Source organism: Rattus norvegicus, chromosome 18 (assembly GCF_036323735.1).
Source record: "Rattus norvegicus strain BN/NHsdMcwi chromosome 18, GRCr8, whole genome shotgun sequence".
Classification (NCBI taxonomy): Eukaryota; Metazoa; Chordata; class Mammalia; order Rodentia; family Muridae; genus Rattus; species Rattus norvegicus.
The window spans coordinates 62,342,368-62,369,421 of record NC_086036.1 but is presented as its reverse complement, the minus strand read 5'-3'; the positions used below and the strand labels follow the sequence as shown (position 1 = coordinate 62,369,421).

The 27,054-nt window shown below is 44.4% G+C and overlaps 3 pseudogenes; all 3 read left to right on the top strand.

Moving 5' to 3' along the window:
• The first annotated feature begins 482 nt into the window (after window positions 1-482).
• Ptgr2-ps1 (prostaglandin reductase 2, pseudogene 1) lies at window positions 483-2,343 on the top strand (annotated as a pseudogene).
• Window positions 2,344-6,217: 3,874 nt separating this feature from the next.
• On the top strand, window positions 6,218-17,243 carry Lsm7-ps1 (LSM7 homolog, U6 small nuclear RNA and mRNA degradation associated, pseudogene 1; annotated as a pseudogene).
• Window positions 17,244-24,827: 7,584 nt separating this feature from the next.
• Window positions 24,828-24,948, top strand: LOC120098399 (small nucleolar RNA SNORA17; annotated as a pseudogene).
• Window positions 24,949-27,054: the final 2,106 nt, after the last annotated feature.

Genomic DNA, 27,054 nt, shown 5'->3' with positions numbered 1-27,054 from the left:
ACTACAGCCAGTAAAGCAATGTACGAGAAATAAATTTATGTATGTCCAAATCTGCCCACAATACACTGTGGAATGGACACACTTGAAGCCCTACTTGTACTAGAATTTTGGCTTACAATTTTTAATATTAATTAAAATATACAAAGACAGTTTCCATATATGCAGAATATAATTTTAAGATGCCCTTGACTCTAAATAACTGTCCAGCAAATGCTTAGATCATTTCCTTTTATTTGTTGTTTGCTTATATTTGTTTCAGGGAAGGGTTGAAATTCTTTATTTTCTTCGCTTTGGGAATTTCTTGCCTGCCTCCAACATATTTAGATCCATCATGACTACCTCCTCCCCTCTGCTCCCCACTCCAATAATCCTTGGATACCCACACACACTAACTTCATGGCATTTTTTAAACAACCAACTGAGTCCCATTAGGCATGCTATAGGCACAGGTGGTAGAGCTCTATGAACTGGAGCATGGCTACATGGGCCACACTGTAGAAGAAAACTCACTCTCTGGTCCCCAACAGCCACCTTCTGCCAACAGCACCTCAGCTAGGTGTGGGACCTGGAAATCCCCTCCCTTTTCTATGCTAGAGTATGGGTTGGCTTGATCTGCAGGATAGACCATTTCTTACCCTATCCAGAAGACTCAAAGGTGGCTCACACATTGCTCTGCAGCCAATTCAGGTGGTCTCAAGGAAGGAAATCTCTTCATTTCTTGATCTTAAAACTCACTGAGGGGTTGGGGATTTAGCTCAGTGGTAGAGCTCTTGCCTAGCAAGCGCAAGGCCCTGGGTTCGGTCCCCAGCTCCGAAAAAAAGAAAAAAAAAAAAAAAAAAGAAGGTCTTTGGGAGGTAAAGTAAATCATGACATGAATGGAAATAGTGGCCTTATAAGAAAAAGAGAGAAAGACAGACAGACAAGAGACACAGACACAGAGAGACAAACAAAGAGAGACAGAGAGAGCGAGCTATCATCCCTTCCAGCCATTTTACTGTGCATTGACCTTGGACTCTTCTACCTGAAGAACTGTGGGAAATAAATGTTTTCTGTTTATAAAGAACACAGTTGACCACCTTTGATTACAGTAACTGCAACACACTTTAGATGTCTCCTTCCTGACGTCAATTTAACTCCCACGTGCCTAATGCTTATTCTACTTAGGTATGTGACGTAGAAAAATAAAACGAGGTCCTCATGGAGCTCCGGGTGACACCAGAGGTATAGCATGGGACAGTAGACTAGGGAATGCCCCATAATGGGAATTATTTTATATAGAAGTCTTAGGAAACAATTGCAGAAGTCAAGCGGTGATCATACAAGGAATAGTACTGGATTCCCGACCTGGGAAAAATGGAAATCCAGTTGCAGAGAATTCCAGGGTGGAAGAAGTCAGTTTACTGGACACTATCCATGAAGGATAAGTTCGAGTGAGAACTATTTCTCTTTCCATGATCCTTATGTGTGCCGTAAGATGAACAGAGGAACTGGCACTATTTGGCACAGTGGCAGCTGGCGCAGGTAGTTGATGGAGGAGTTGGAGTTACAGAAGAGAGCAAGCACCAGAAGTTGGCTAAAGGCGATTTTGTGACTTCTTTTTAGTCACAAACTAAAGGCAACTCTAGACAGGAATGGCCTTGAAAGAGTAGACCCACAACTTGTAGATGGACACCTTTCATATTTCCTTGGAGCTATAGGTATGCCCAGCTTGACTTCCTTGACTGGGGTTCAGGAAAAAGGTCACACATCTGCTGGATCTAATCAGACAATGGCTGTCAGCGGAGCAGCGGGTGCCTGTGGCTCTTTGGCTGGGCAGATTGGCCACCTGCTTGGCTGTTCCAGAGTGGTGGGGATTTGTGGAATGCATGAGAAATGTCTCTTTTTGACCTCAGAGCTGGAGTTCGATGCTGCAGTCAATTACAAAACAGGAAACGGCTTCAAGAAGCGTGCCCAGACGGAGTGGATGTTTGCTTTGACAATGTTGGAGGTGACATCAGCAATGCAGTGATAAGTCCAATGAATCAGAACAGCCACATCGTTCTGTGTGGTCATTTCTCAGTACAATGAAGATGTGCCCTGTCATCCTCGATTGCCCCCTGCTGGAGAAGCAATCCAGAAAGATAGAAACATCAAGAGAGAGATTTTTGGCATTAAATTATAAAGATAAATTTGAGCCTGGGATTCTACAGCTGAGTCAGTGGTTTAAAGAAGGAAAGATAAAGATCAAGGAGACTGTGGCAAAACGGCTTCGAAAGCATGGGGCTGCATTCCCTCCAGTTCATGATCACAGGAAGCAACATAGGGAAGCAAATCGTCTGCATTTCGGAAGATTCTTCTCTGTAGTCTTGGTGTATCTTCATCAAGGAGACCCTGCATTCTTCACTTCCCACAAAGATCCTTAAGAGACATTTAAAAAATAATCTTACAGTACAAAAAAGAAAGAAAGAAAAATAAATTAGGAACCCGAATTGCCTGTTTGTATGGATCGCTACTTACATGTCTAAATTGAAAATTCTTTGATTATAGTTTAGAGAAGTCACAATCATCAGTAAATAGATTCCATAAACGTCAAACAGCAGCATTGAATGTGCATATGGAGAGTTTACAGCTGTAATCCCCCTTGCAGATTTGTCTCCCCCTCTTTAAGCGCTACATTAAAAAGCCCTATTACTTACAGCCTGTCTAATTTCCACAAAACCCAGGAGCAGAACTTCCTCCTAATTGTATTTTTTTATTCAACCAATAAAAATGTAAACTAACGTTTTAAATGACCTTGGCAACTGAGAGACTAATTTATGCTTCCCTTAGATCATAAAGCAACAGTGAATTAAAAATCAAGAGGAATAAAAATGCTGATTGCTTTTTTATGCAAAAATGGAATAGCCGAAGTCAAGTTGGAAAAATACTAAAAAAAAAAAAAATGTGTTTTATATCTACTTGCTTTACTCTAATGAAATCATTTTGTTAATTATATTTTATACATATGAGTGTTTTGCCTGTGTATGTGCCTGTGCACCATGTGTGTGTCTGGTTCCCACAGAGGCCAGAAGAGGATATCAGATTCTCCTGGGACTATAGTTACATAGAGTTATGAACTACCATATAGTTGCTGGAAATTTAAACCAGGTTCTCTACAAGAGCAGTCCATGTTCTTAACCACTCAGCCGTCTTTCCAGCCCTGGAATTATTTTTTTAAGATTGTATTCTCCTCACAAAAACAAAACAAACTAATAAACAAACAAACAAAAAAAACAATGAGCTCCTGCTTGTAGCTATTTTTTTTTGCATGTGCTGTTTCCAAAAGCCAATATGGGTAAGTTAACAAGAAAAGAAATAAAAATGAGAAGCATTTTAATGTTTAGTTCAATTAAGATGACTTTAAAGTGAAGACGCAATGATAAACAGTTTAAGAAAAATCAAAGGACCAGTGTTGAGGTTCAACTAAGTCTCCAGTTCTAAGCACAGCCAAGATTGAAGGCTTCCTGTGAATTCCGAGTGCTCTGGATAGCGGCTACTAATTCAGTATAACAAGACTATGCTGTTGGGAGACAGCTCTGTGCACTGCTGTGTCAAGAGAGGTTGCAGTGCGGACGTTGGCATTGTCATATTTGGAGCATCTCCTCTCACAATGATGTGTACAAATTCTTTTCTATCACCTCTGATTGGTTAGTAAGGAGTTGATTCAGCCTATAGCTGGGCAGAAGAAAATAGGGCAGGACTTCTGATCCCAGTAAGTGGGAGTCCCAGCAAAGGGAGAGAGGCTGGGAAGAAGGAAAAAAGAAGACAAAGACCAGGAAGATTCAGAAAGAGCAGATGGCCAAGGGAGCTGGCTCACCAGGGGAGCGGCTGCCTTGAGCAGATCACCAGGGCAGTCGCCACGAGGACACACATGAAACAGAGTCAGGGCAAGACTCAAATGCATGTAAAGAACCACCTGACTGGAAGTAGGCAGCCATAGAGGGTTAGAATAGTTAAGTATCTGCCCAACATAGTGTCTGCAGCTTGTTAAGAAATGTACTAAGTCTCTGTCATTTGTTCGGGAGCTAAAAACAAGCTAGAGCAAGCATAGACGTGCCCTGTCCTTACTTGGGAGCAAAAGAGGCAAAGAAAAACCCCTGGGATTACATTTACACGACGCTGTTGTAATTGGAAGAAAACACTTTTCTCTCTCAGAGTAGTTCCTTGTGACGTAAATGGCTGTATTCACACAATTCAGTGAGCCTAGACAGCAACCTTCACCGAAAATGTTCAGGAAGATTTCTGTGGGCTCAACACGCTCCTTTACTCCTTGAATACAGAAGTTGTTCAAAAGTGCGTATCTCCCACAAAGGTTTATGGGTTGAAATCTTCACTGCAAACAACTTGGCGGTGTTAGGAGCTGAGGTCTTCGGCTTGAGTTCTCATGAAATGACGTAAAAGGAGGCTCATATGATCTCACCATCTGGCCGTTGATGGTGTCATCTATGGAGCAGGATACAGGGTCTCACCATATACCAAATCAGCTGTGCTTTGGTTCTTGTCTTCCCAGTTCCCAGAACTATGAAAACATCCAGACAATTAAAGCAGACTCTTCAGCTAGAAGTGTAATAAAAGCACAACACATAAAATACTGGACAGTGATTTTAGGAACACATACAGGACTTCAAGAACTCAGAAGTTGGTTCTGTTACTGCCCCCAGGTGAGCTTAACTATTTATTTGTGTGTGTGTGTGTATGTGTGTGTGTGTGTATGTGCGCGCGCGTGTGCGCGCGCACGCACGCACGCACTCATGCATACATTCACACACAAGTGTACCCTCACACATGATGCACCTGCACATACATGTGGAAGAGTCACTGCACACATACAAGTCAGAGGATAACATTAAAGAATTAGTTCTCTCACCCATTCAGAGCCTGCCCCACATGTGGCCCATACATATACGGCCACCAAATAGACAAGATGGATGAAGCAAAGAAGTGCAGGCCGACAGGAACCGGATGTAGATCTCTCCTGAGAGACACAGACAGAATACAGCAAATACATAGGCGAATGCCATCATTAAACCACTGAACTGAGAACGGGACCCCCGTTGAAGGAATCAGAGAAAGGACTGGAAGAGCTTGAAGGGGCTCGAGACCCCATATGAACAACAATGCCAAGCAACCAGAGCTTCCAGGGACTAAGCCACTACCCAAAGACTATACATGGACTGACCCTGGGCTCCAACCTCATAGGTAGCAATGAATAGCCTAGTAAGAGCACCAGTGGAAGGGGAAGCCCTGGGTCCTGCCAAGACTGAACCCCCAGTGAACGTGATTGTTGGGGGGAGGGCAGTAATGGGGGAGGATGGGGAGGGGAACACCCATAGAGGAGGAGAGGGGGAGGGGCTAGGGGGATGTTGGTCCAGAAACCAGGAAGGGGAATAACAATCGAAATGTAAATAAGAAATACTCAAGTTAATAAAGATGAAAAAAAAAAAAAGAATTAGTTCTCTCTTGACATCTGTGAATTCTAGGAGGGAAGTCAGGTTACTAGGCCGGCACGTAATTCCCCACTATTCTCTGAGCCACCTGTAGACTCATCCCCAGTGCTTCTGACACAATTTCTGTAGCTAACAAGCTCTGCTTCCCTTGGAGATAATATCTTTATTCAATATAAGAAATTCCGGAAAATCTAAAATTTGAAAAACATGTAATATTTTACCACTATTCATGTATTCATATGTGTGTGTGTGTTGCAAGAGCTATACATGTATTAAAAGTTAGAACCCCCTGAGATCAATAACATCATGCCAGTTGGGTGTTACTAACAGTCTTTTTCTATATCTTCCTCTACAAGTGCACATAAATAAATAGCATGACTTAACACATGTCTACATAATTGAAATGATACTTTTTCAGACCCAAACACTTTCAAGCTTCATCCAACATTCTTGAATAATGGCTACAAATATCTCACTAGGTGAACAGGTCAAACGTTTAGCTAAAGCTATGATTGCTAAGATTTGGGTGGCTCTGAGGGTTATTCGTTCATTCATTCATTCCATTGACAAAATTTCCTAAAAGGCCAAGAAGATAATTCATGTAAACTATTTAAGTATCAAAATAAATATGCCTATTTTAGATGTAAAGGTTCTTTTGTCCATCTCCCGGCCCCAATATGTCTGGCTTCTAGCCAGACTTCCAAGCATCCCATTACTTAAAGCAGATCGAGAAGCAGAATTAAAGGAAACCGATGTGGCTCTTAGAGGCAGCATGGCACAAGGGACGGTTCTCAGTTGCTCGAGTCTTTATTACTCTCCATAGAGATGTCAAAGACGAACAGCCCCGCAGTCCTGTACCCCGATTGGCGTTCACTGGGGAACTAATCACCAGTCAGATCCAAACATGAACAGGTGACTTTTGAAACCATGATTGAAATTAAGAAGCTCAAGCATCAAGAATCTGCTCAGAGATTCAGAGGGTCCAGTCGAGGCCTCACTGGTTGAATTGGAAGAGACACTGTAGGGTAGGGTTGTGCCTAGGTTCCACACCGTGCTTGTTAAGCAAACCTTGACTTGGGGAGTTATGAGGACTGACAGACAGGGGCATTGTGGGAGGGATATGAGCTGGTCTTGAGGTTATTCTGCATGGGTTATTAAGGAACTAGGCTTAGTCACCAAAGCTGCAGATCACTGGGAAGCATTTTGGGTTTTACTGTGTTTGTTTTTTCCCAAGCACTGAAAATAGAGGGGGAAATTTTGCCAAACTTTTGTTTATTTTCTTTATTTTTATTTTTTTTATTAAATTGAGTATTTCTTATATACATTTCAAGTGTTATTCCCTTTCCCGGTTTCCAGGCAAACATCCCCCTCCCCCCTCCCCTTCCCTATGGGTGTTCCCCTCCCAACCCTCCCCCCATTGCCACCCTCCCCCCAACAGTCTAGTTCACTGGGGGTTCAGTCTTAGCAGGACCCAGGGCTTCCCCTTCCACTGGTGCTCTTACTAGGATATTCATTGCTACCTATGAGGTCAGAGTCCAGGGTCAGTCCATGTATAGTCTTTGGGTAGTGGCTTAGTCCCTGGAAGCTCTGGTTGCTTGGCATTGTTGTACCTATGGGGTCTCGAGCCCCTTCAAGCTCTTCCAGTTCTTTCTCTGATTCCTTCAACGGGGGTGCTATTCTCGGTTCAGTGGTTTGCTGCTGGCATTCGCCTCTGTATTTGCTGTATTCTGGCTGTGTCTCTCAGGAGAGATCTACATCCGGCTCCTGTCGGTCTGCACTTCTTTGCTTCATCCATCTTGTCTAATTGGGTGGCTGTATATGTATGGGCCACATGTGGGGCAGGCTCTGAATGGGTGTTCCTTCAGTCTCTGTTTTTTTTTTGTTTTTTTTTTCTCCATCTTTATTAAATTGGGTATTTCTTATTTACATTTCTTTTTTTTTTATTAACTTGAGTATTTCTTATATACATTTCGAGTGTTATTCCCTTTCCCAGTTTCCGGGCAAACATCACCCTCCCCCCTCCCCTTCCTTATGGGTGCTCCCCTCCCAACCCTCCCCAAATTGCCGCCCTCCCCCCAAGTATAGTACACTGGGGGTTAAGTCTTAGCAGGACCCAGGGCTTCCCCTTCCACTGGTGCTCTTACTAGGATATTCATTGCTACCTATGAGGTCAGAGTCCAGGGTCAGTCCATGTATAGCCTTTGGGTAGTGGCTTAGTCCCTGGAAGCTCTGGTTGCTTGGCATTGTTGTACATATGGGGTCTCGAGCCCCTTCAAGCTCTTCCAGTTCTTTCTCTGATTCCTTCAACGGCGGTCCTATTCTCAGTTCAGTGGTTTGCTGCTGGCATTCGCCTCTGTATTTGCTGTATTCTGGCTGTGTCTCTCAGGAGCGATCTACATCCGGCTCCTGTCAGTCTGCACTTCTTTGCTTCATCCATCTTGTCTAATTGGGTGGCTGTCAGTCTCTGTTTTAATCTTTGCCTCTCTCTTCCCTGCCAAGGGTATTCTTGTTCCCCTTTTAAAGAAGGAGTGAAGCATTCACATTTTGATCATCCGTCATGAGTTTCATTTGTTCTAGGCATCTAGGGTAATTCAAGCATTTGGGCTAATAGCCACTTATCAATGAGTGCATACCATGTATGTCTTTCTGTGATTGGGTTAGCTCACTCAGGATGATATTTTCCAGTTCCAACCATTTGCCTACGAATTTCATAAACTCGTTGTTTTTGATAGCTGAGTAATATTCCATTGTGTAGATGTACCACATTTTCTGTATCCATTCCTCTGTTGAAGAGCATCTGGGTTCTTTCCAGCTTCTGGCTATTATAAATAAGGCTGCGATGAACATAGTGGAGCACGTGTCTTTTTTATATGTTGGTGCATCTTTTGGGTATATGCCCAAGAGAGGTATAGCTGGATCCTCAGGCAGTTCAATGTCCAATTTTCTGAGGAACCTCCAGACTGATTTCCAGAATGGTTGTACCAGTCTGCAATCCCACCAACAATGGAGGAGTGTTCCTCTTTCTCTGCATCCTCGCCAGAATCTGCCGTCACCTGAGTTTTTGATCTTAGCCATTCTCACTGGTGTGAGGTGAAATCTCAGGGTTGTTTTGATTTGCATTTCCCTTATGACTAAAGATGTTGAACATTTCTTTAGGTGTTTCTCAGCCATTCGGCATTCCTCAGCTGTGAATTCTTTGTTTAGCTCTGAACCCCATTTTTTAATAGGGTTATTTGTCTCCCTGCGGTCTAACTTCTTGGTTCTTTGTATATTTTGGATATAAGGCCTCTATCTGTTGTAGGATTGGTAAAGATCTTTTCCCAATCTGTTGGTTGCCGTTTTGTCCTAACCACAGTGTCCTTTGCCTTACAGAAGCTTTGCAGTTTTATGAGATCCCATTTGTCGATTCTTGATCTTAGAGCATAAGCCATTGGTGTTTTGTTCAGGAAATTTTTTCCACTGCCCATGTGTTCCAGATGCTTCCCTAGTTTTTCTTCTATTAGTTTGAGTGTGTCTGGTTTGATGTGGAGGTCCTTGATCCACTTGGACTTAAGCTTTGTACAGGGTGATAAGCATGGATCAATCTGCATTCTTCTACATGTTGACCTCCAGTTGAACCAGCACCATTTGCTGAAAATGCTATCTTTTTTCCGTTGGATGGTTTTGGCTCCTTTGTCAAAAATCAAGTGACCATAGGTGTGTGGGTTCATTTCTGGGTCTTCAATTCTATTCCATTGGCCTATCTGTCTGTCTCTATACCAATACCATGCAGTTTTTATCACTATTGCTCTGTAATACTGCTTGAGTTCAGGGATAGTGATTCCCCCTGAAGTCCTTTTATTGTTGAGGATAGTTTTAGCTATCCTGGGTTTTTGTTATTCCAGATGAATTTGCAAATTGTTCTGTCTAACTCTTTGAAGAATTGGATTGGTATTTTGATGGGGATTGCATTGAATCTGTAGACTGCTTTTGGTAAAATGGCCACTTTTACTATATTAATCCTGCCAATCCATGAGCATGGGAGATCTTTCCATCTTCTGAGGTCTTCTTCAATTTCTTTCTTCAGTGTCTTGAAGTTCTTATTGTACAGATCTTTTACTTGCTTGGTTAAAGTCACACCGAGGTACTTTATATTATTTGGGTCTATTATGAAGGGTGTCGTTTCCCTAATTTCTTTCTCGGCTTGTTTCTCTTTTGTGTAGAGGAAGGCTACTGATTTATTTGAGTTAATTTTATACCCAGCCACTTTGCTGAAGTTGTTTATCAGCTTTAGTAGTTCTCTGGTGGAACTTTTGGGATCACTTAAATAAACTATCATATCATCTGCAAATAGTGATATTTTGACTTCTTCTTTTCCGATCTGTATCCCCGTGACCTCCTTTTGTTGTCTGATTGCTCTGGCTAGAACTTCAAGAACTATATTGAATAAGTAGGGAGAGAGTGGACAGCCATGTCTAGTCCCTGATTTTAGTGGGATTGCTTCAAGTTTCTCTCCATTTAGTTTAATGTTAGCAACTGGTTTGCTGTATATGGCTTTTACTATGTTTAGGTATGGGCCTTGAATTCCTATTCTTGCCAGGACTTTTATCATGAAGGGGTGTTGAATTTTGTCAAATGCTTTCTCAGCATCTAATGAAATGATCATGTGGTTTTGTTCTTTCAGTTTGTTTATATAATGGATCACGTTGATGGTTTTCCGTATATTAAACCATCCCTGCATGCCTGGGATGAAGCCTACTTGATCATGGTGGATGATTGTTTTGATGTGCTCTTGGATTCAGTTTCCCAGAATTTTATTGAGTATTTTTGCGTCGATATTCATAAGGGAAATTGGTCTGAAGTTCTCTTTCTTTGTTGTGTCTTTGTGTGGTTTAGGTATAAGAGTAATTGTGGCTTCATAGAAGGAATTCAGTAGTGCTCCATCTGTTTCAATTTTGTGGAATAGTTTGGATAATATTGGTACGAGGTCTACTATGAAGGTCTGATAGAATTCTGCACTAAACCCGTCTGGACCTGGGCTCTTTTTGGTTGGGAGACCTTTAATGACTGCTTCTATTTCCTTAGGAGTTATGGGGTTGTTTAACTGGTTTACCTGTTCCTGATTTAACTTCGGTACCTGGTATCTGTCTAGGATATTGTCCATTTCCTGCAGATTTTCAAGTTTTGTTGAATATAGGCTTTTGTAGTAAGATCTGATGATTTTTTGAATTTCCTCTGAATCTGTAGTTATGTCTCCCTTTTCCTTTCTGATTTTGTTAATTTGGACACACTCTCTGTGTCCTCTCATTAGTCTGGCTAAGGGTTTATCTATCTTGTTGATTTTCTCAAAGAACCAACTTTTGGTTCTGTTGATTCTTTCTATGGTCCTTTTTGTTTCTACTTGGTTGATTTCAGCTCTGAGTTTGATTATTTCCTGCCTTCTACTCCTCCTGGGTGTATTTGCTTCTTTTTGTTCTAGAGCTTTTAGGTGTGCTGTCAAGCTGCTGACATATGCTCTTTCCTGTTGCTTTCTGCAGGCACTCAGCGCTATGAGTTTTCCTCTTAGGAAAGCTATCATTGTGTCCCATAAGTTTGGGTATGTTGTACCTTCATTTTCATTAAATTCTAAAAAGTTTTTAATTTCTTTCTTTATTTCTTCCTTGACCAGGTTATCATTGAGTAGAGCATTGTTCAATTTCCACGTATATGTGGGCAATCTTCCCTTATTGTTATTGAAGACCAGTTTTAGGCCGTGGTGGTCTGATAGCACGCATGGGATTATTTCTATCTTTCTGTACCTGTTGAGGCCCGTTTTTTGACCAATTATATGGTCAATTTTGGAGAAAGTACCATGAGGAGCTGAGAAGAAGGTATATCCTTTTGCTTTAGGATAGAATGTTCTATAAATATCCGTTAAGTCCATTTGGCTCATGACTTCTCTTAGTCTGTCGACATCACTGTTTAATTTCTGTTTCCATGATCTGTCCATTGATGAGAGTGGGGTGTTGAAATCTCCCACTATTATTGTGTGAGGTGCAATGTGTGTTTTGAGCTTTAGTAAGGTTTCTTTTACGTATGTAGGTGCCCTTGTATTTGGGGCATAGATATTTAGGATTGAGAGTTCATTGTGGTGGATTTTTCCTTTGATGAATATGAAGTGTCCTTCCTTATCTTTTTTGATGACTTTTAGTTGAAAATTGATTTTATTTGATATTAGAATGGCTACTCCAGCTTGATTCTTCCGACCATTTGCTTGGAAAGTTGTTTTCCAGCCTTTCACTCTGAGGTAGTGTCTGTCTTTGTCTCTGAGGTGTGTTTCCTGTAGGCAGCAGAATGCAGGGTCCTCGTTCTGTATCCAGTTTGTTAATCAATGTCTTTTTATTGGGGAGTTGAGGCCATTGATGTTGAGAGATATTAAGGAATAGTGATTATTGCTTCCTGTTATATTCATATTTGGATGTGAGGTTATGTTTGTGTGCTTTTCTTCTCTTTGTTTTGTTGCCAAGACGATTAGTTTCTTGCTTCTTCTAGGGTATAGCTTGCCTCCTTATGTTGGGCTTTACCATTTATTATCCTTTGTAGTGCTGGATTTGTAGAAAGATGTTGTGTAAATTTAGTTTTGTCATGGAATATCTTGGTTTCTCCATCTATGTTAATTGAGAGTTTTGCAGGATACAGTAACCTGGGCTGGCATTTGTGTTCTCTTAGGGTCTATATGACATCAGTCCAGGATCTTCTGGCCTTCATAGTTTCTGGCCAGAAGTCTGGTGTGATTCTGATAGGTCTGCCTTTATATGTTACTTGACCTTTTTCCCTTACTGCTTTTAATATTCTTTCTTTATTTTGTGCGTTTGGTGTTTTGACTATTATGTGACGGGAGGTGTTTCTTTTCTGGTCTAATCTATTTGGAGTTCTGTAGGCTTCTTGTATGCCTATGGGTATCTCTTTTTTTAGGTTAGGGAAGTTTTCTTCTATGATTTTGTTGAAAATATTTACTGGTCCTTTGAGCTGGAAGTCTTCACTCTCTTCTATACCTATTATCCTTAGGTTTGATCTTCTCATTGAGTCCTGGATTTCCTGTATGTTTTGGACCAGTAGCTTTTTCTGCTTTACATTATCTTTGACAGTTGAGTCAATGATTTCTATGGAATCTTCTGCTCCTGAGATTCTCTCTTCCATCTCTTGCATTCTGTTGGTGAAGCTTGTATCTACAGCTCCTTGTCTCTTCTTTTGGTTTTCTATATCCAGGGTTGTTTCCATGTGTTCTTTCTTGATTGCTTCTATTTCCATTTTTAATTCCTTCAACTGTTTGATTGTGTTTTCCTGGAATTCTTTCAGGGACTTTTGCGATTCCTCTCTGTAGGCTTCTACTTGTTTATTAATGTTTCCCTGTGTTTCTCTAAGGGAGTTCTTCACATCTTTCTTGAAGTCCTCCAGCATCATGATCAAATATGATTTTGAAACTAGATCTTGCTTTTCTGGTGTGTTTGGATATTCCATGTTTGTTTTGGTGGGAGAATTGGGCTCCGATGATGCCATGTAGTCTTGGTTTCTGTTGCTTGGGTTCCTGAGCTTGCCTCTTGCCATCAGATTATCTCTAGTGTTACTTTGTTCTGCTATTTCTGACAGTGGCTAGACTGTCCTATAAGCCTGTGTCTCAGGAGTGCTGTAGACCTGTTTTCCTGTTTTCTTTCAGCCAGTTATGGGGACAGAGTGTTCTGCTTTCGGGCGTGTAGTTTTTCCTCTCTACAGGTCTTCAGCTGTTCCTGTGGGCCTGTGTCTTGAGTTCACCAGGCAGGTCACTTGCAGCAGAAAAGTTGGTCTTACCTGTGGTCCCGAGGCTCAAGTTCGCTTGCGGGGTGCTGCCCACGAGCTCTCTGCGGCGGCAGCAACCAAGAAGATCTGCGCCGCCCTTTCTGGGAGCCTCTGTGCACCAGGGTTTCAGATGGCGTTTGGGGTTTTCCTCTGGCGTCCGAGATGTGTGCAGAGTGCAGTCTCTTCTGGTTTCCCAGGCGTGTCTGCCTCTCTGAAGGTTTAGCTCTCCCTCCCACGGGATTTGGGTGCAGAGAACTGTTTATCCAGTAGATCCCTTCAGCTTCCGGTGGTGTCTCAGACGCAGCGGTCCTGCTGCTCTTGGGCCCTCCTCTACGGGAACCCAGAGGCCATATACAGTTTCCTCTTGGGCCAAGGATGTGGGCAGGGGTGGGCAGTGTTGGTGGTCTCTTCCGCTCCGCAGCCTCAGGAGTGCCCACCTGACCAGGCGGTGAGGTCTCTCTCCCACGGGGTCTGGGAGCAGAGAGCTGCTGCGGGCTGTGATCCTTGGGTGTGGGACTCCCAGTAAACACAGGGAGTGCCCGGTCCTAGAGGAATTCTGCCTCTGTGTGTCCCGAGTTCACCAGGCAGGTCTCTTGCAGCAGAAAAGTTAGTCTTACCTGTGGTCCCGAGGCTCAAGTTTGCTCACGGGGTGCTGCCCACGAGCTCTCTGTGGCGGCAGCAACCAGGAAGATCTGCGCCGCCCTTTCCAGGAGCTTCAGTCGTTTATTTTCTTTATAATATTTACTTACCAGACTAATCAGATCTTTACTATCAAGTAAAATAAAATAAAATAGAAAATTGTGGGATATGGGTGGGGAAATCTGGGTCTGTAGACGAGTATTTCTTGCTTGCATGCCTGTAATGGTTTGTATATGCTTGTCCCAGGAAATGGCACTATTAGGAAGTGTGGCCTTATTGGAGTGGGTGTGACCTTGTAGGAATAGGCATGTCACTGTGGGTGTGGGATATAAGACCTTCACCCTAATTGCCAGGAAGCCAATCTTTTCCTGTTTGCCTTCAGAACAAGATGTAGAACTCTCAGCATCTCCTGCACCATGCCTGCCTGGATGCTGCCATGTTTCTGCCTTGATGATAATGGACTGAACCTCTGAACCTGTAAGCCAGCCCCAATTAAATGTTGTCCTTGTAAGAGTTGTCCTAGTCACGGTATCTGTTCACGGCAGTAAAACCCTAATTAAGACAATGCCCTAAGTCGAATCCCCAGGAAGGAATGGAGGGAGGGAGAAGGTAGGGAAGAGAGCACAAGAAAAGTGTGGGCAGTGATAAGTGTAAGTTCTACTTCATGGTGAAGGGGTATATGCTGGTACAAAGACTCACCAATACCTGCACCAATATCTGACAGACTGAGGTGTATCTGGTGTGCAGTTATTTATCAACGCGCCTCAGTAAACCTGAAATACGAAGAATACATGAACAGTATCAGTTCCAACGTTTAAAACAATGAAAGGGAAAGAACTGTTCAGATCAATGATGCTGATGATAGAACACCCAGGTATCAGTGGGCGGGAAGAGTGAGAGTAAATGCCTGTTTAATTAGGGGGAAACGGGTTAGCACCGCTGCTCTAAAATACAATCGATGTTGAAACAGGACTTTCCTATACATGCCATAGATTGCAGTGTTGTTATGGTGTCTGAAAATCACTCCTTCCTCCTCTCCTCAGGGCTGAGTCATTTGTTTTCTGCCTCTGCCCAGCCATAAATCATCATGTATTAACTCGGTGCAATGAGCCCAGTTCTGCCCACCCCATTGATATTCATTTATGTACACAATCGGTGCAAAGGCATGGAAATGAGCTATAGGCCTTTCACTTCTTATGTTTGCTTATTAATTAGATTGGGACTTGGGGAACCGGGATAAAGGCATTCAAAAGCTGTGTTTTCCTTTGACTGAAAGAACAGCTGTTGAAAAAATTAATAAATGATAAGGTAAATGTAACTAACTGGAAGAAAAGAACAGCCCTGTGGGCCGGGAAAGTATCTGAATAAGCTAAGCTGTGCTAAAATACGCGTGTACGGGCTAGAGACGATGAGCAGGCACAATTACTGAATAGCTGACTTCTTTCTCCTGAAACGTCAGCTTCTTCCATGTTTACTCAGTCACTGGCAGGTTCCCTACGATGCTAGTTACCGATCTCTGATCTCTGGTTTTAATCCCAATCAATTCTTGCTTCAAATGTCCATCTCCATAGCACCTACATGGACTCATTAGGTCGTGTGTGTGTGTGTGTGTGTGTGTGTGTGTGTGTGTGTGTGTGTGATGAGTGACAATGATAATATGTGGGAAACGATGTATTATACATTTAACAGTAATAATTAAAAGAAGATGTCATGAAGTTGAGAGGCATTGAGGACACAGAATAAATTATATAGAAACAATTAAAGGAAAAAAAGAGGCCTTGAATTTTAAAGAGAGGGAGTAGGGTTATGCTTGGAAGGGTTTGGAAGAAAGAAAGAAAGAGAGAGAGAGAGAGAAAGAAAGAAAGAAAGAAAGAAAGAAAGAAAGAAAGAAAGAACAAGAGAAAGAAAGAAAGAACAAGAGAAAGAAAGAAAGAAAGAAAGAAAGAAAGAAAGAAAGGAAGGAAGGAAGGAAGAAAGAAAAAGTGAAAGAGGGGAAATAATGTAATAATACTTTCAATTGTTAATTACTTGTTTTAAAGCCAGATATGTCTATAATCCCAATGCTGGAACAAGATGGAAATGCAGCTTTTGGGGGATTGGTGCTCCCTCAATATAGTCAAAACAGCAAGGTCCATGTTCAGTGAGAAACCATCTCAGATGGATGGATGGATGGATGGATGGATGGATGGATGGATGGAGATAGAGATAGAGATAGAGCAATGGAGGAAGATATTCAACACCATCGTCTAGCCTCCACACATGCAGACACGGGCAAATACACACACTCACAAACAGCACACACACACACACACACATTTGCTCACCACATATAACCCATAGGCACTCCCTGGAAACCCTCTGTTCATGTTGGCCAGAAAATCAGGTAGATGATCTTCACTCTCTCCAGTCCTCCAATTCCAATCCCTCAGTCTTACCCCTAGCTCTGTAGCAGGCCATCTGCTGTAGCCTTCTCTCCTTCACTGGTCCTATTGTCAGATCAAGCAGAACTTTTCCTACAGAACTCCACCATTACCCCATCCCTCTGTGTCTGCTGCCAATTCCTGCAGGCACTCGCTAGAAACCTGCCAGCCACACTAACCAAGGAATCAGGTAGGAGATCTTATTTCTCCTTCCTGTCCCTCAATTCCAACCCCCTCCCCTACCTTGGCCTCTTCTTTCTCTCGGCCCCCATTCCCAGGGAATTAAGCAGATCCTGGTAACAGACCCAGCTTTCTTCCTTCCTGTGGACCCCCTCACACACACCTTCAAGCCATCCCCAGTCCTTTGTGTCAGCTCCCAATACCTAGAAACACTTTCTACCCAGGACCCCCAAAGGCTACACATGGCAGGATCTCAGAAGCATTCCTAATCAGGCAACCCACGGCATCACACTCTCCTAAGAACCAGAAGCAGCAACCAAGACCAAGGAATGGAGCACCTACCCAACACAAGAGCAGGTATCAGCAGCTAGAATTACAACCATCCCAAACCCAGATACCTAGCTACCGATGTAAAAATATAATCGATAGGCTATGGCAAGATGATGGACAAAGAGAAGAAGAAGAAAGAAAGAAAGCATCTTGGACCTGTCTAAGTATATTGACAAGACCATCCACATGAAGTTCTAGGATGACTGGGAACCCAGAGGGATCCTGAGAGAGTTTGACCCACTGAGCAACCTGGCACTGGACGGAACCACTGAGCTCGTGCAAGACCCCAATGACCAGTACAAGCTGATAGAGGGCACACAGCAGATGGAGCCATGGCACCTCAATGCTGTTCATCTGCCTGTCTGACAGCATGGAGGCCATCCCCAACCCCTTTGTGTAGCAGCAGAACATTTAGCAGCTGATGGAGGGCAACCTGGCCCCAGGCCTCCTCCATGACGAAAACTTCTGTTCAGTCTTGTTTTAGTTTTGTTTTGTTTTTAGTAAAATTCCTCACTTAAGAAAAAAATATAAGGGGTTGGAGATTTAGCTCAGCGGTAGAGCGCTTGCCTAGCAAGCACAAGGCCCTGGGTTCGGTCCCCAGCTCCGAAAAAAAAAAAGAAAAGAAAAAGAAAAAGAAAAAAATATAATCAGTAACAGTCAGGATAATATGTCTCCACTAAAGCCTAACAACTCTACTACAGTGACACTGAGAAATACGGTATAGCTAAAACACAAGACAAGGACTTTAAAAAAGCCTATTATGATACTCTCGACGTTCTTAAAAGAGATAGAAAAAAATCCATTCATAAAATCTAGAAAAACATAAACAGTGGATGGAATGGAAAAAAAAGAAAAGAAAAAGATTCTGTAGTCCCTGAGCAGCGCCCCACAAGATCTACGTGGCAACCCCTCCTTCCAACCCAATACTGCCACAGGAGCTGTCCATGGTGGCCGTGCTTCCTTTCCCACCTCAGCCTGCAGACTGTCATGAGGTACTGTCACAGGAGTTGTCCACAGTGGCAGCGCCTTCTTTCCTGCCTCAGCCTATGGCCTTCAGGAAATACCACCGTAGGAGCTGTCCCATAAGGAGCTTGTCTACAGTGTCAACACCTCCTCTCCAGCCACCCCAGGCAGCTCAGCAGTGATGGTGCCTCAGTCAAAGCAGCCTGCAGCTAGAAAGGTCTTCTCATCTTAACCCATGGGCCAGATGCACAAAAAGGGTGGGGGTGGGGAAAAAACACACCAATCCTTGAGGAAAATCCACCAATCCCTCAGATTCCCACAGGAAAAAAATCCTGAGCACAAAACCCCACCAATCCAATCCCTGAGCTCCCCAAGCTCAGGACTTAAAATCCCACCAATCCTCACTCTAGAAATCTCTGCCCTGAACTCCCCCCCTTAAGAAATCCTATATAAGCCTTGCCCTTTGTCCAATTCCCTGCTGTCCACTTGTGGGAGCAGAGACAATCACCCCTGGATTTGTCCCTCCAACCTCTGAACCCTCCAATAAAACTCTTTTAAGAGATTTGCTGGCTTGTGGAAGAAGCCAAGAAGCAATGAAGGCAAGAAGGGAAGAAGTAAAGAAGTGGAGCTACTCAGATGGTGGAGCACGTGGAGGAGAAAGGAGGAGAGAGAGGGGGAGGAAGGGGAGGGGAGGGATGGAGAGAGAGAAGCAGGGGGAGAGAGGGAGAGAGGAAGAGGGAGGAAGGGAGAAAAGAAGGGGAGGGAGAGGGGGAGGAGGAGGGGGGAAAGCAGGAGAGGAAGTGACTCTGATATGTGCCTGGAATACCAGCACTTGGAATGTGGATCATGAACTCAAAGCTGGACTCTGTTAATAGCAAGGTCAAGGTCAACCAGGACCACATGAGACCCAGTCTCAGAAAAGAAGATAACAATGAGGTGGAAAAGGAAGAGCGGGAGGAGGAGAACAGAAAAAGCAGGAAGGGTTGGAGGAGGGGGAGGGAGAAGAGAACTGTGCTCCGCCCCCCTTGAAGGGAACAATCTACATCCATTGGCTGAGGTTTGGAAGTAAAGACAGCACTAGTTATGCCTCCATTTCCCTGCTCTCCTGGTAAGATCCCCAACCAGCCCTTCATCACCGGCTCTAGCACTGTCATCTATATTGAAGTTGCTCACAGTGACCACCCGGTGTCAAAAGCCCCATCTTTGACTTCTCCCCTAATGGTTCCACAGTCAACTCTGAGACCCTGTAAGTTCAACCATTAGCTATCCAGCTCTTTCTGTTAGCATTACATTCCTTCTAGAATCTTCTACTAAGGAAATATTCTTGTTGTTCTTCTCCCTGGTCTCATGTCTGACCTTATCTATCCCAAAAGGAATTTATTTTGATCAACACCCTGCTGTCTCCTGTCTGTCCTTCTTACTCAACGCCAATAAATTTTTCCTTAGACACAATGTAGGAGTGATGAGAACTCCAGGCCTTATTTGAACACGTTCCCAGGAGTGAGTTCTCTCCCTTGTAGTTCTCACCAATGTCTGATTACCTCTGGTTTCCATTGCCTTCCTGCTGCTACTGCTGATTCCTGGACCCCCATCTGGTGACTGAGAAGCACCTCCCACCTGCTGCTGGGAGCCCAAAGTGACATTAAGTTTCTGACCATTGGTCATGCCAAGTTTAATACCCGCGGCACAGTAAGTGATGAATGTCTTGAGATGCTTTATAGGCAATCCAGGAGTTGTATAGAAGTTCTTTAAAATGTAGAGACAAAGCAAAATGATACTTGTCCCCACACCATCCAATTTAACTCCCCTCTAGCATAAAATTGTTACATATAAAGTTCTGTGCGGTATGAAAAATTCATTTCCTCACTCATGAGAGACTCTTCTATTTTGTGGAGAGGCTTATACATCACCAGTGTCTTCATGGAAGGAGCTCGAAAGGGCATTAACTGTTGGAAGAAATACCAAGTGTTCATTTGTGCTGAAACATACCAAATCTAGTCCATCTAGAGCTTATTAAAACAATGACTCCTGCAACGGCTAGTCTCACTCAACTTGACTTGAACTAGAGTTATCTGAAAGGAGAGAAACTTGATTAAGAAAAAGCTGCCAGAAGATCCAGCTATGTGGCATTTTCTTAATTAGCTATTGATGGAGGAGGGTCCAGCCCACTGTAGTTGGTTCTATCTCTGGGCCGGAGGTCCTGGGTTCTATAAGAAAGCAGACTAAAAGCAAGCCATGAGGAGCAAGCCAGTAAGCAGCACCCTTCCATGGCCTCTGCATCAGCTCTTGCCCCAGGTTCCAGCCCCGTTTGAGTTCCTGTCATGACTCCCTTTGATGATGAACAGTGATATGGAAGTGTAAGGTGTATAAACCCTTTCCTCCCCCACTTGCTTTTGGTTATCATATTTCATGGCAGCAATAGTAACCCTAAGACAACTCCTGAAGACCACGGTGATGCATGTCTACAGTCCCAGCATCTCAGAAGCTGACAGAACACCATCGCTCACATGGTGAGGTCAGCTAGTCTAACAGGCCTAGCTACAAAACAAGACACTATCTCAAAGACATCAAACCAAGGCTGTGCCATCCACTGGCACTGGTCAGAGAAGCTTCTTTTGGTAGTGGTCATGGCAATAACAAAGACTCATTACTAGTCAAAGTGACGAGAATTAGTGACTGTTGTGTTCTGGGCATCTATATCATGCCTCTGCAGCTCAGGGAACACCGAGGAATAAGGGGCAGAGAAAAAGGCAAGAGTTAGAGGAATGGAGGGTGACATATGGAACACTGGCTGGCCCATGGGAAGGACTGCCACTGTGCTCCAACTCACAGCAGCTCTGGCTGTCTGCACAATGTCTGTGCAAGACGGAGCAGGTCAATATTGTGTTGGAGGAACAAGAGGCTTGTGGAGTGTCATCCCCTGACTCATTGGGTCACCAGAAAAAAAGACGCAAAAGGAGAAGAGGGGCTGGTTGCAAAAATGAATGAGGTTGATGGTAGTGGGAGGGGACAGGAAAGGGTAAAAAGGAATGGCTGAAATACATTATGTGAATGTATCAATTTGTTCTAAATGAGTGTCATTATTAAGTATAGTGAATATGTGCTATTAAGAAGCATTTTATTATTATTAATCATTTTATTCATTTATATTTCAAATTTTATCCCCCTTCCTGGCTACCTCCCTCCTCTCCCACTTCCTCTTTGCCTCTATGAGGGTGCTCCTCCACCCACTCACCCACTCCCACCTCACCACTCTAGCATCCCCCCTACGCTGGGGCATCAAGCTTCTACAGGACCAAGGAACTCCTCTCCCATTGATGATATCTATGGCTATCCTCTACTACATATGTATCTGGAGCCATGGATCCCTCCATGTATATACTCTTTGGTTGGTGGTTTAGTCTCTGGGAGCTCTGAGTGGTCCATTAATTGATACTGTTCTTCCTATGGGGTTGCAGTCCCCTTCAGCTCCTTCAGTCCTTCCTCTAGCTTTTCCCTTGGGGTCCCTGGGTTCAGTCCAATGGTTGTCTGTGAGTATCTGCATCTGTATTGGTCAGGTGCTGATAGAACCTCTCAGGGAACAGCCGTAACAGACCCCTGTCAGCAAGTGCTTGGCATCAGCAATAGTGTCAGGGTTTGGTGTCTGCAGATGAGATGGATCTCTAGGTGGGGACATCTCTGGGCGGCCTTTTCTTTGAGAAGCATTTTTAAAGGGTTGTGACTGGAATTCATTGGCAGAGCACTTACCCAACATGTACAAAGCTCTACCTTCAATCCCCAGCAAAAACATAACAAATGAGTTCTCCTCATCAACCTAATCATCAACCAATCATTTATTGATTGGTTCCTTGAAAAAATATTTCTTGCTGTATACAAAATACTCAGCCATCCCTGTAATATTGGGGGGGTGGAGCAGGGTCTCACTGTGCATCCCTGACTGGCCTAGAACTCACAGAGTCTTGCCTGCCCACTCCCCATCTCCCAGTGCTCAAAGGTGCGGTCACCCTGGCCAGCCTTGTCGCAGGTCTTGCTTCACTTGCACCAACACAACTTTCCACTCTTATAATTATTTTCTAATTTTCTCAGTGAATATGTATTACTGCCACTAAAATAAGAAGACCATCCAGGCAGTGTGCATGGTGCACCCCTGTGACCCCAGCACTTGGGAGATGGAGCTAAGCAGGATCAGGAGTTCAAGGCCAGCCTCCCCCACCTTAGTCCACATGAGACCTTGTCTCAAAGGAGAGAGTCAAAGGGGGAATGAAATAAAAAACAAGTAATTCAATGCATAATTGTACTTTCCTCCAAACATCACCATGTATAAAAACAAGCAGTGTTTTAAACTGTATATAACTTACATCTTCAGATTTAAGAATGAAATGAACTTACTAACATATGCTATTCTGTATTTCACATTTTCATTAAAGTCAGTTTTTAAAATTACTGACATAAAGGGCATCAAAACTTTAAGGTTCTGGCCAGTTGAGGTGGCTCAGCAGGGCTTGCTGCCAAGCCTCATGGCCTGGATTTGATCCTAGGGAGGGACCTACATGGTAGGAGCGAACAGATTCCTGCAAGTTGGCCTCTGACCTACACACCTACACACACACACACACACACACACACACACACACACACAGAGAGAGAGAGAGAGAGAGAGAGCGAGCAATTTAAAAATTAAGATTTGATGCAAATTGCCAGCATTAGATGCCTATGTTTCATTAGTAAATGTCGTAGTATTATGAGCTCAAAGTTAAGGATAAGGTTTGGGGGGAGTGTAGTGAGCTGGTTTAAGACGAGGTATTACTAATAGCTTCGGCTGGCTGAGAACTCATAGAGTTCCATCTACTTCCCAAGTGCTGAGATGAAAAGTGAGCACCACCATGCCCAGACAGGGTTAAGTAAAGTTTAAAGACCAGAGGAAGAATCGCTTGTAAACTCAATGCTTTAGGTATCTTGATTCCCTGCTTTAACACTTCTCTTTGAAGCGTCAGGAGATGCTGAATCTACATCCTCAAATGCACTAAGCTAAGAAGTCACAGGTGTCAATCCACCTGGAAACCAAGCTCTGCAGTTTCAAGTCCAGAGAAAACAGGCAAACACAAGTGTGAAACCAGTGGTGCTAGCACGGTCAGAGGGAGGGCACCGAGGTGTGGGAGCCGTTACAGGTGAAAGCAAGGAGCCCAGCAAAGGGAAGGTGAGCCATGGTCTCCATGGAGGGGAGGCTTAACCAATCAGTACACATTGAATAGAACAATTTGCCTCTCAGAAATGTCACACAACTGTCTCTGTCTCTCTGTCCCTCTGTCTATCTCTGTCTCTGTCTGTCTCTGTCTGTCTCTCTGTCTCTCTCTCTCTGTGTCTCTCTCTGTCTCTCTCTCTGCCTCTCTCTCTGTCTCTGTCTCTCTCTGTCTCTCTGTCTCTGTCTCTCTCTGTCTCTGTCTCTCTGTCTCTCTCTCTGTCTCTGTCTCTCTCTGTCTCTCTCTCTCTCTCTCACAGCTTTGTGCTTCTGAAATGGTTCCTTTCCATGCTGAACTTAAATGATAGTTTTAACTCGGTTCAGCTGAGGGAAGCCCGACAGGATAATCTGTCTTTCTTGTTTTCTAGGCAAGCTATGAATGACCTTTCAAATGTGTGTTACTGACTGTGATTACACACTCTCCCCGACATTTATGACTGCAGTTTCTCACGCATGTACTTGACCATTGCAATGCTTAATCACCAAGAAATAGTAAGAAAGAGGCTCAAAGTTAATACTTAGTGGACTTGTTCCATGTTTTTATGAAACTCAGCAGTCGAATAGATTAGCAGAAGGTCCGTTGCGATGTGCCACTCTTCTGAGAGCACGCATCCCACGTTAGAATGGCTTTGGCTCACACAGAGGAACCATGTGCAGTTTCTAATTTGGTCAGTGGTGCCCTAACTCGTTTTTAAAAGGCGCATCTTCCATTTAATAACTTCCACTCTCGAAATTAAAATGTTTACTTGTGGGGCTTTAAGCCTACCTCTAATGGTTGTGTTCACCCCTAGTGAGAGAGAAAGATCCATGACTGACATCTCAGTAACTACTATCCAATAAGTACTTCAAAATATTCTCTCCCTCTCTCTCTCTCTCCATCTGTTTTCTCTGTCTCTCTCTCCCTCTCTCTTTCTCTCCCTCTTTCTTCCTCTGTCTCTGTCTCTCTGTCTCTCTCCATCTCTCTTCCTCTGTCTCTCTCTGTCTCTCTCTGTGTCTCTCTCTGTCTCTCTTTGTCTCTCTCTGTCTGTCTCTGTCTCTCTCTGTCTCTGTCTCTCTGACTGTCTCTGTCTCTCTGTCTCTGTCTCTCTGTCTCTGTCTCTCTGTCTCTGTCTCTCTCTGTCTGTCTCTGTCTCTCTGACTGTCTCTGTCTCTCTGTCTCTCTCTGTCTCTGTCTGTCTCTGTGTCTGTCTCTCTCTGTCTCTGTCTCTCTCTGTCTCTGTCTCTCTGACTGTCTCTGTCTCTCTGTCTCTCTCTGTCTCTGTCTGTCTCTGTCTGTGTTTGTCTCTGTCTGTGTCTGTCTCTCTCTGTCTCTGTCTCTCTGTGTCTGTGCCTGTGTCTGTCTGTCTGTCTCTGTGTGTGTGTATGTGTGTGTGTGTGTGTGTGTGTGTGTGTGTGTGTGTGTGTTCACATGTGCATGCAGATGTCAGAAGACAACATGCAAGAGTCAGTTCTCTCCTTCCACCATGTGGGTCTTGGGGATCGAACTTAGGACACCCAGCTTGGTGGCAAGTGCCTTTACCCACTGAGCCATCTTGCTACCCCCAGTGTTTGCTTTTTCAATTAGCGTGGACTCAATTACAATAAATATCCAGGACACTCATTTCAGCATGGCCATAACTATTTCTGGGAAGGCATTAATCTGCATATCCTGAAGGCTAAATGTCACATTTACCGTAAGAAAAGGTTTTCAACTTTTTGTCATTTGTTTCTTCTAATTAATTCTAACTAATGTTTTACCTAATTTCTAATTATTATTCCTCCTCTGCTCTGTTCATGATAATAAAAAATGTGAAAATCCCAGTCCTTGGAGGCATTGCAGGTATGGCTGCAGGGTCAGTAGGTGGCAGAGAGGAGAAAGGCTATGCCTGTACTCAACATTCTGACCTTCAAACATCTAAATGATTTGCAGCCAAATATCCCCTGAATAAAAGAGACCTTGAGATGGTCACCAGTCAGGTGTCATGAGGCACCAGTCAGGCTGTTAGGGAGCCAACCTGATATGACCACCAGTCCAGCGCTGCACAGATCTACAGGGGCAGACTATGCCCAAGATGACCCTGCTTGGTCCCATAATGCACTAAGGGGCAGAGCACCCCTGAGACCACTCCTGAGAGGACCCCCAGACACTCTGAGACCTCGGGTGCCAGTGAGTAAGAGGTGGAGAAATAGAAGAGAAAGAGAAACAGAAGGACGTGGGCACAACAAAGAGAGGCAGATCTGGAGACCTGAGGATAGTAAGGAACAGCCTGGTATGAGTAGCCAGTGATCCCATCTGGGACCACAGTAGGGTCCCTGGCCTTTGCAGCCAATGGGGGCCAGATCTGAGTCCAAGTCCCCTATAGGAGCAGGGCACTGTTACCACCAAAGTCTAGGGCAATGTTCCTAGTCTGGGCTGCCACCCAGGTACACATTAATGTCTGAGGGCTGTGCAGAACTGGCCCCACCCCTCACATGGGCATCATGGGAGAGCTAGCCCTAGGAGCAGAAGAGCAGAAGAGCTTATCCCTACCCCTAGCCAGCTGGAGTACTCAACTCAGGGGAGCAGCCACACACACTGGGAGTTGAGGGTGAGCTGGCCCCAAGGACAGTGAGCATAGGAGAGCTGGCCCTTCCCTTCACTGCCTTCAGCACTTGAGAGGGCAGGACTACATCTCACCTGGGCAGCAGAGCAGTGCTGACCCTGGTAGCAAGATCATAGGCAATCTGGCCCTGAGGGCATGAGCCTGGGAGAGCTGCCGCTGCCACCTATCTGCTGTGCAGGGACACGGGCAAAGGAGAGATGAACCCCCACACAGTCTCACCCCTTGCCACCTACAGCAGGCAGGTCAGCTGGCCTAGAGATCATCACAGTGGGAGATCTGGTCCTGTGCCTCACCTGCTGCAGCTCCCCAGAGAGTGGGTCCTGCACCTCACCTGGGCAGCACAGTAGAGCTAGCACTGGATAGGGCAGGAGGGTTGTGGGTGAGCTGTCCCCAAGAGTGTGAGTGTCGGAGAGCTGGCCCTGCCTTTTGTCTGCCAAGTGGCAAGATGGGCAAGGGAGAGGTGCCCTCCCCCTCCCCTCATCCCTTGTCACCTACAGCAGGTGGGAGAGATGGCCCTGCCCCTCACCTGCTGCAGCATGTAGGAGAGAGCCCTGCACCTTGCTGGCCCTGGATATGGGGGTTGCATGTTAGCCTGTGCTGAAGGCATAAGTATGAGAGAGTCGGCTTTGCCTCTTGTCTACTGGGAGGTGGCACAGAAGAGGGAAAGAAGATGCCCTTTTCCCATCTCTCATTCCTTGTCATCTATGGCAGACAGGAGAGCTGGCCCTGGGGTCATGAGAATGGGAGAACCGGCCATACCCCTCACCAGCTGCCATACTTGGGAGAACAGTCCCTGCACTTCACCTGGGCAGCACGGTAGAGCTGGCCCTGGTTGTAAGTTGTGGGTGAGCCTGCCCGACCTAGTACCAAGCCAGTGAGTCGTGGAAATGAGCATTTCAATCAAAGAAGTGTGTACAAAAGGGTATACTGTGGGACACACTGTGACACACTACAGCTTCCACAGTGAGAGTCTTCTCTCTGTTGTGTCTCGGGTTGCCAGGGTGGAGGGTGGTTATGAGAAGAGGAGGAAATGAGTGGGATTGAGGTGCATGATGAGAAACTCACAAAGAACCAATAAAAAGTCTTTCCAAAAACTTTTAAAAATGTGAAAAACATAATGCCTACTTTTACATAATGTATTACATAAGTATCCTGCAGGACAAAAACAATTACAAAGTATCAACTGAAAGTAACTCGCATTTTTAATTATTATTAATTTAATTTATCTTTGGATGCTTTGCCTGCATGTATGTGTATCTGTGTACCATGTGTGGTATGTGTGCCTGGTGCCTGAGGAGGTCAGAAGAGGGTGTTTGATCCCTGAAACTGGAGACACGGGGAGCAGTTAGCTGCCATGTGGGTGCTCGGCTTTGAACCCCGATCTCTGAGACAGCAGCCAGTGTTTTATCTACTAAGTCATCTTCCAGCCCCACCAGCACAGA